Raw genomic sequence first — 7,853 nt, 5'->3', positions numbered from 1 at the left:
TAGCAATTAGAAACGCAATTAATCAATGCATAGAGAATATTCACTCAGTATTAACACATAATTATTAAGAAGCAACTTAGCAAAGTCTCAGTAGTGCATGGTTCAACAAAGCAAGAACTCAATCATTTGTCTATTTGCGTCAGATTTTAGTGAACACCTTAAATAACCTCATATTAGCATCAGCATGTTGGGCTTCATGCAAAACAATTTAGCAATCACAAATTTGGAAAACATCTAACTATGGCCTCTATCAAAGAGCGTTGGTACCTAGAAAGAAAAGGCAAACAGACAATTACAATTTTCATCAGATAGTTACCCATCCAACGGATCAGCAAACATCGTCAGTCTTCGTCCTCGGGACATCAGTCGTTTGCATCATCAGCAAAGAAAGGACAGGACAAAGTATCAGTATGGCATAGCTAAGGAACAAGAACTTCCCTCATATAGAGGAGAAGTAAGTATCAGGTAAGGAATAAGTAAAGGGGGGTTTAGAGTAACAGGGCGAACAAACGGCAAAGTCTCAAACGAAATGGCCTAAATGGCTCAGTAGAATGGCAAAGAATGGCTTGGAGTGGAATGTCCAATAAATGCCTGATTTCTCCTCGGGACATGTGGTTAAATCAAAACTGTCTAATTTACTCCTAATTCCTCAATGGATAATCATTGGTGCATCGCCATCTCTGTCCAATAATCTTCACCAGAGTTTTACACAAACCACAGTTCTCATGTCGTTGATTGGCCCATGTTATTGATGTTTTCATCGGTTGGAATGTCAGGTAAGAAAAGTTACATTTTACGCTACAGTCAGTAGTTCCATTGTTTTCTCCTACTCCAGGCAGCCTTGCACCTGTTACAAATTACACTGTTGCATTCAGCAAGAATGTCTCCTTGAGCAAGTAGGGTCCCATGAGAAAGAATTTACTACAGCTAGACACATCTCTAGCTTTTGGGAAAGTACAGTTTCATGTCCTTCAGGAAAATAGCACATTGCACGTTAGAAAAAGACAGTTTAATATGAGTCCAGGCAGCTAGGCACAGACCTTAAATAAACTAAGGCCTACTGCTTAATGAACAAACTCCTAATACATAACTCCAATTTTGATATGTTAATACAAATTAAAAACATTAGTACATAATTAATTCAGCATTAATAACTTTCATTAGTCTTCGTATACATTGGTAGCCACTCCCCGTGGGTACATTTCAAACGTGTGCATTATTTCTACGTTAACACATTTTTTATGCAGCTTCATTACACAATATATTGTAAGCTTTTCATGTTAATATTAATTTTAAAAGACACACTCCAGCAATCCCTCCTCTGATTACTCTTGTCATCACACAAATCTTCCCTACTAATTTTACATACTAAAATTCCCTCATATCAATCTCTTCCCTTCTTGGTTTCCCCTTTGATCTTGCCCTGAATAATTTTTCCCTTTGTTTTTCTTCCCTCCTCCTATTATTTTTCGCCATCTTCAATTTTATTCTTTTACTAATTTTACATGCCACCCATGATCCAAATAAGCAATCTATAACAATCAATATCCCCTGTATTATTTTAGACAATATCCCATGCCAAATGTTACTAATCCAATTTCCCACTGAAGCAAATCCTTTCCCAACCTTTTTCCAAACACCTGGTTCTTTCAAATCCTTCAAGTCCGTACTATCCCTAGTCAAGTTAGTAAGCATACTTCTAATCTCATTACTATTATCTGGTATGTAAGCGCAACAATTACACCCATTGAGCAATCTACAAACTCTGCCATTTTTCACTAAAAGAATGTCTAAAGCAAGCCTGTTTTGAAGAGTCATAGCCCCCTCCGCAGCAAGTTCAGTATCCATCAGGAGTATAGCCCCTGAAAAGTTTGTCAGCATGTTATCCTCAATAGTAGACAACTTTCGAATCTTTATGGAGCTCATAATAACTCCCACTGAAGAAATTATCGTCCCAAATATGTCTCCTACTACACCAGCAGCAGTCTCTTTCTTATGTCTAGTACGATGTAATTCAGACAATTTTGGTAACCTTTTCAAATTGTCAAGTTGATATATCTTTGGGAAAACTATCCCCAAATAACATGTCCCATACTATCCCTTTGGAAGACGGTAATAAGCATTAAGTCCACATATATAATAAATCCCGGGGATTGCTGGATCCTGTCCATTTAACATGAACGTCCATTTACTCTGAAACAAAAACACACGCTTACATTCACTCATTCCCACAAACACATTGTCATAGTATGATTTGGTCTTGGATATGCAAAGCTTTCCTACATGTAGTGCGTCTAAAGCTAACTTCCCTTGTTCTCTAATTGCACTATAACCGTCACTACTAGCAAAGGCCCGTTGCTGTAATCCTTTCTCTAGTTTACCCTTCAATGCCCTTCTTCTCTCTTCCGTGTGATCTAAAAAGCTTTTCTCTACAGGTGTAAGCAAACATGTCAAATTATTGTGGTGTGCATAAGATGTACTAATTGTTAATGTTGCCTGAAAGAATCCTTTAACTAACTTTATGCTATAGTACTTAGCTACCCCACTCACATCCTCTATGATAGGCACATTAGAAAACACAAGATCATGATTTGAGTAAAAATATTGAATCTCTTCCTGGTTATAGAATCTTGTTAGTAACAGACTACAACGTATCCCATATGTTAATGACAGTCTACGATAGGTAACCCCCTCTTGTACCGAAACAGGAATCTGTGTACACACAAAACAATCTTTTGCATCCATTGTGTCAACATACTCACTCAGCAAGCGATAGAAAACATCAGTGGATAGTTCCCCTTTCGAGTTAGTTCCCTCATGCAAGTATCTTGTATCCAGCTCAAACCTCTCCTAGGCTGTTAGTGCAGTGGTAGTCTCAGGAATTGCAGCATTGTTAGTCCCACTTTTATCCATTAGTGTCATACTCACAACCACGACCCTAATGAATATTTATTACATGAACCTTTTTTGCAAAAGTATTTGGTTCAAGTAAACTTAGAGTGTTGGGATTTAAGCCCACGGCTCCAGAGAGACTGGAGCCTAAATCTAGCCAGTTTAGCCTGCTCAGCCACGCTACCTCACATCTCAAAGCTCACAACTATAGTAACTTGGCCAAACACTGTGGACACCCGCTGTGGTGACCTGGCTATGCGGGGTAACGCAGCTTTCACCGACAGTTGAGCGAGTTACAGGTGAAAAGCAAAGTATAATAACTGTCTTCATATAATATATGTCTTTCCTTATTTATTCTTCTTCCCCATTGTATGTTTGCTCTCTGCTTTAGAAACGCGAGCTGTCATCACTGCAAGGAAACGTATCACACAGCGTTCTACTGTTTACACTCACTGAACTTTCAGCATCACAGTGACCCCTCTCGTCGCCTCTATAGTTAGACTTCAAGACAGCTGGTTTGTTTACCGATACAATTCTTGTCACCTTAGGTTGTGGTTTTTTAAAATAAGAAGGCTCGGTCCCACTGTCTGGCTACCCTTATATATATACGTCACCACTTTACATAGTCTCACCTCTCGCTATGTGGATCGTAGGTGCAGAAGGCAGAGAGTGAGACACTGATGCAGACAAAATACGTTTGTGAGTTGAAAAATACTGGCAGCGGTGGGATTCGAACCCACGCCTCCAAAGAGACTGGAGCCTTAATCCAGCACCTTAGACCGCTCGGCCACACTTCCCTGTGCAAACCTGTTTCTGTAAGCTTTCTGAAGTGAGATGTTCTGTTGTATAGGGGAGTTGGAGAATAAGGGTGTATAGCCTGTGAAGTGATCCTAGGTAGTCAACGCCAACAGCAGCAGGCACGTGATACATTCAGTAGGTCAGGATTGGCCCCGGGCCATGGGAGGTGTCAGGGAGCGCCAGTCCTGAGAGTCCGTAGGAAGACAACCCTTACATTGGCGTCCCGCACGCGCTGCTTCTCTTTCTTTAAGGATAAGGAATCAAACTATCTACGTCCCTCAACTTACTAACCCTCCGCCTCAGGAAAGATTTTGTGATTCATGAGCAGAACCCGGCTGGCGCTGTTTACAGTAATGCCTAAGCACAGTACTCAACTGAGCGGTGTTTCCAAACTGAGCCGTTGTACTGCCGGAAATACCATGGGATATGTCATTTAACTTTCACATAAAATAGGGTTAACCCAGCCCTACCACATACTAAAAACTAAAGACGGAACAATAAACCGACGAGGATGGGATTCGAACCCACGCGTGCAGAGCCCAATGGATTAGCAGTCCATCGCCTTAACCACTCGGCCACCTCGTCTTCAAAACACCATGTTTCAGGAGTACAAAATATGGTAGCCAAAATGTGTTCTATTAGGTGATAGTTGTCTAAACATAATAAAGAGCATATATTTACAGATTGTTATGGTAACTTGTTGTCTTCAGCTTTGCTCTATACGACCTTGTTGTCCATCCCTACTTCAGCTTGAATTTATATGTTAAATGTAATGTAATCATGAAAATTACACTTTCCAAACGTGTTCTATCCATATGTGATGTACTATCACACTACCCTCAAATGAGCTAAGATTGCTTTAATTCAGTTGTACGTGGATTTAAAGTGCAATATCATACAAATATTGTACTGGTATGGCGCTTTCGAGTCTGTAGGTGTCAGTTATTGGTGGTGTGCTTACATGTCAACATTAGGCAGCAAATAGTACACAATTAAGGAAAACTGCTTTCCCATTTAATGTGCATTGTTCTGCAAAAAGTTTTAAGTAGGAGAAAGTAAAACTTAGTTTATAAAACCACCTAAACTGGGAGTATTGCCGCTACAGCTATGACACTTCAGTTTAAAAACGTACGTGCATCAACAAGAAATATTTTTGCGCTAAATAAATTGCTGTCCGACTACTCACGTAATGCATAAAACTGAGGCAGTCGTAATTACAATACATTGAAGTAATATTTTGGTAGTTTTTGTTGACGATGACTCCGCAGCAAGCGATCAGATTACTTTTTATTAGTGAAGGCTCGTCAGAGCCTTGATAAGTAAACTTACAAGGAGACATGCCTAGGTCCATGAACCTTTTAGACCAGGTTCGGGGACTTCCCAGTACGAGATGTCTTTTGGCATCACAAATCAATAGATCAATATCTCAACAACAATCGCAATAACTAATCAGCATGCTAATCAATAACCTTTAATGAGAGTCAATAAAGTGAACACACCATGATCTTTCAGTCATGAATAACCACACCAATTTAGTTGAGTGTTTAGATATTAATTTCCCTACTGGTTACAATCTAAAGTCATTTCTGTCAATCTCATCAGCAATTCATCTCATTAGTAACTCTTCAGATTTGCAATTAGAAACGCAATTAATCAATGCATAGAGAATATTCACTCAGTATTAACACATAATTATTAAGAAGCAACTTAGCAAAGTCTCAGTAGTGCATGCTTCAACAAAGCAAGAACTCAGTCATTTGTCTATTTGCGTCAGATTTTAGTGAACACCTTAAATAACCTCGTATTAGCATCAGCATGTTGGGCTTCATGCAAAACAATTTAGCAAACACAAATTTGGAAAACATCTAACTATGGCCTCTATCAAAGAGCGTTGGTACCTAGAAAGAAAAGGCAAACAGACAATTACAATTTTCATCAGATAGTTACCCATCCAACGGATCAGCAAACATCGTCAGTCTTCGTCCTCGGGACATCAGTCGTTTGCATCATCAGCAAAGAAAGGACAGGGCAAAGTATCAGTATGGCATAGCTAAGGAACAAGAACTTCCCTCATATAGAGGAGAAGTAAGTATCAGGTAAGGAATAAGTAAAGGGTGGTTTAGAGTAACAGGGCGAACAAACGGCAAAGTCTCAAACGAAATGGCCTAAATGGCTCAGTAGAGTGGCAAAGAATGGCTTGGAGTGGAATGTCCAATAAATGCCTGATTTCTCCTCGGGTCATGTGGTTAAATCAAAACTGTCTAATTTACTCCTAATTCCTCAATGGATAATCATTGGTGCATCGCCATCTCTGTCCAATAATCTTCACCAGAGTTTTACACAAACCACAGTTCTCATGTCGTTGATTGGCCCATGTTATTGACGTTTTCATCGGTTGGAATGTCAGGTAAGAAAAGTTACATTTTACGCTACAGTCAGTAGTTCCATTGTTTTCTCCTACTCCATGCAGCCTTGCACCTGTTACAAATTACACTGTTGCATTCAGCAAGAATGTCTCCTTGAGCAAGTAGGGTCCCATGAGAAAGAATTTACTACAGCTACACACATCTCTAGGTTTTGAGAAAGTACAGTTTCATGTCCTTCAGCAAAATAGCACATTGCACGTTAGAAAAAGACAGTTTAATATGAGACCAGGCAGCTAGACACAGACCTTCGCTAAACTAAGGCCTACTGCTTAATGAACAAACTCCTAATACATAACTCCAATTTTGATATGTTAATACAAATTAAAAACATTAGTAAATAATTAATTCAGCATTAATAACTTTCATTAGTCTTCGTATACATTGGTAGCCACTCCCCGTGGGCACATTTCAAACGTGTGCATTATTTTTTACGTTAACACATTTTTTATGCAGCTTCATTACACAATATATTGTAAGCTTTTCATGTTAATATTAATTTTAAAAGACACATTCCAGCAATCCCTCCTCTGATGACTCTTGTCATCACACAAATCTTCCCTACTAATTTTACATACTAAAATTCCCTCATATCAATCTCTTCCCTTCTTGGTTTCCCCTTTGATCTTGCCCTGAATCATGTTTCCCTTTGTTTTTCTTCCCTCCTCCTATTATTTTTCGCCATCTTCAATTTTATTCTTTTACTAATTTTACATGCCACCCATGATCCAAATAAGCAATCTATAACAATCAATATCCCCTGTATTATTTTAGACAATATCCCATGCCAAATGTTACTAATCCAATTTCCCACTGAAGCAAATCCTTTCCCAACCTTTTTCCAAACACCTGGTTCTTTCAAATCCTTCAAGTCCGTACTATCCCTAGTCAAGTCAGTAAGCATACTTCTAATCTCATTACTATTATCTGGTATGTAAGCGCAACAATTACACCCATTGAGCAATCTACAAACTCTGCCATTTTTCACTAAAAGAATGTCTAAAGCAAGCCTGTTTTGAAGAGTCATAGCCCCCTCCGCAGTATGTTCAGTATCCATCAGGTGTATAGCCCCTGAAAAGTTTGTCAGCATGTTATCCTAAATAGTAGACAACTTTTGAATCTTTATGGAGTTCATAATAACTCCCACTGAAGAAATTATCGTCCCAAATATGTCTCCTACTACACCAGCAGCAGTCTCTTTCTTAAGTCTAGTACAATGTAATTCAGACAATTTTGGTAACCTTTTCAAATCGTCAAGTTGATATATCTTTGGGAAAACTATCGACAAATAACATGTCCCATACTATCCCTTTGGAAGACGGTAATAAGCATTAGGTCCACATATATAATAAATCCCGGGGATTGCTGGATCCTGTCTATTTAACATGAATGTCCATTTACTCTGAAACAAAAACACACGCTTACATTCACTCATTCCCACAAACACATTGTCATAGTATGATTTGGTCTTGGATATGCAAAGCTTTCCTACATGTAGTGCGTCTAAAGCTAACTTCCCTTGTTCTCTAATTGCACTATAACCGTCACTACTAGCAAAGGCCCGTTGCTGTAATCCTCTCTCTAGTTTACCCTTCAATGCCCTTCTTCTCTCTTCCGTGTGATCTAAAAAGCTTTTCTCTACAGGTGTAAGCAAACATGTCAAATTATTGTGGTGTGCATAAGATGTACTAATTGTTAATGTTGCCTGAAAGAATCCTTTAACTAACTTTATGCTATAGT

General features: G+C 38.9%; 2 non-coding genes across 2 annotated transcripts; both read right to left on the bottom strand.

Annotated features, from left to right (window-relative positions):
* Positions 1 to 3,607: 3,607 nt before the first annotated feature.
* Positions 3,608 to 3,689, bottom strand: TRNAL-AAG (transfer RNA leucine (anticodon AAG)). Its single transcript has one exon. It is a non-coding gene; the product is annotated as a tRNA-Leu (tRNA).
* A 504-nt stretch (positions 3,690 to 4,193) lies between these two features.
* Positions 4,194 to 4,275, bottom strand: TRNAS-GCU (transfer RNA serine (anticodon GCU)). Its single transcript has one exon. It is a non-coding gene; the product is annotated as a tRNA-Ser (tRNA).
* Between the last annotated feature and the right edge of the window lie 3,578 nt (positions 4,276 to 7,853).

The sequence above is a fragment of the Pleurodeles waltl genome, chromosome 12 (assembly GCF_031143425.1).
Source record: "Pleurodeles waltl isolate 20211129_DDA chromosome 12, aPleWal1.hap1.20221129, whole genome shotgun sequence".
NCBI lineage: Eukaryota > Metazoa > Chordata > Amphibia > Caudata > Salamandridae > Pleurodeles > Pleurodeles waltl.
The sequence above is the reverse complement of the archived record's forward strand: the minus strand, read 5'-3'. Positions and strand labels throughout refer to the sequence as shown.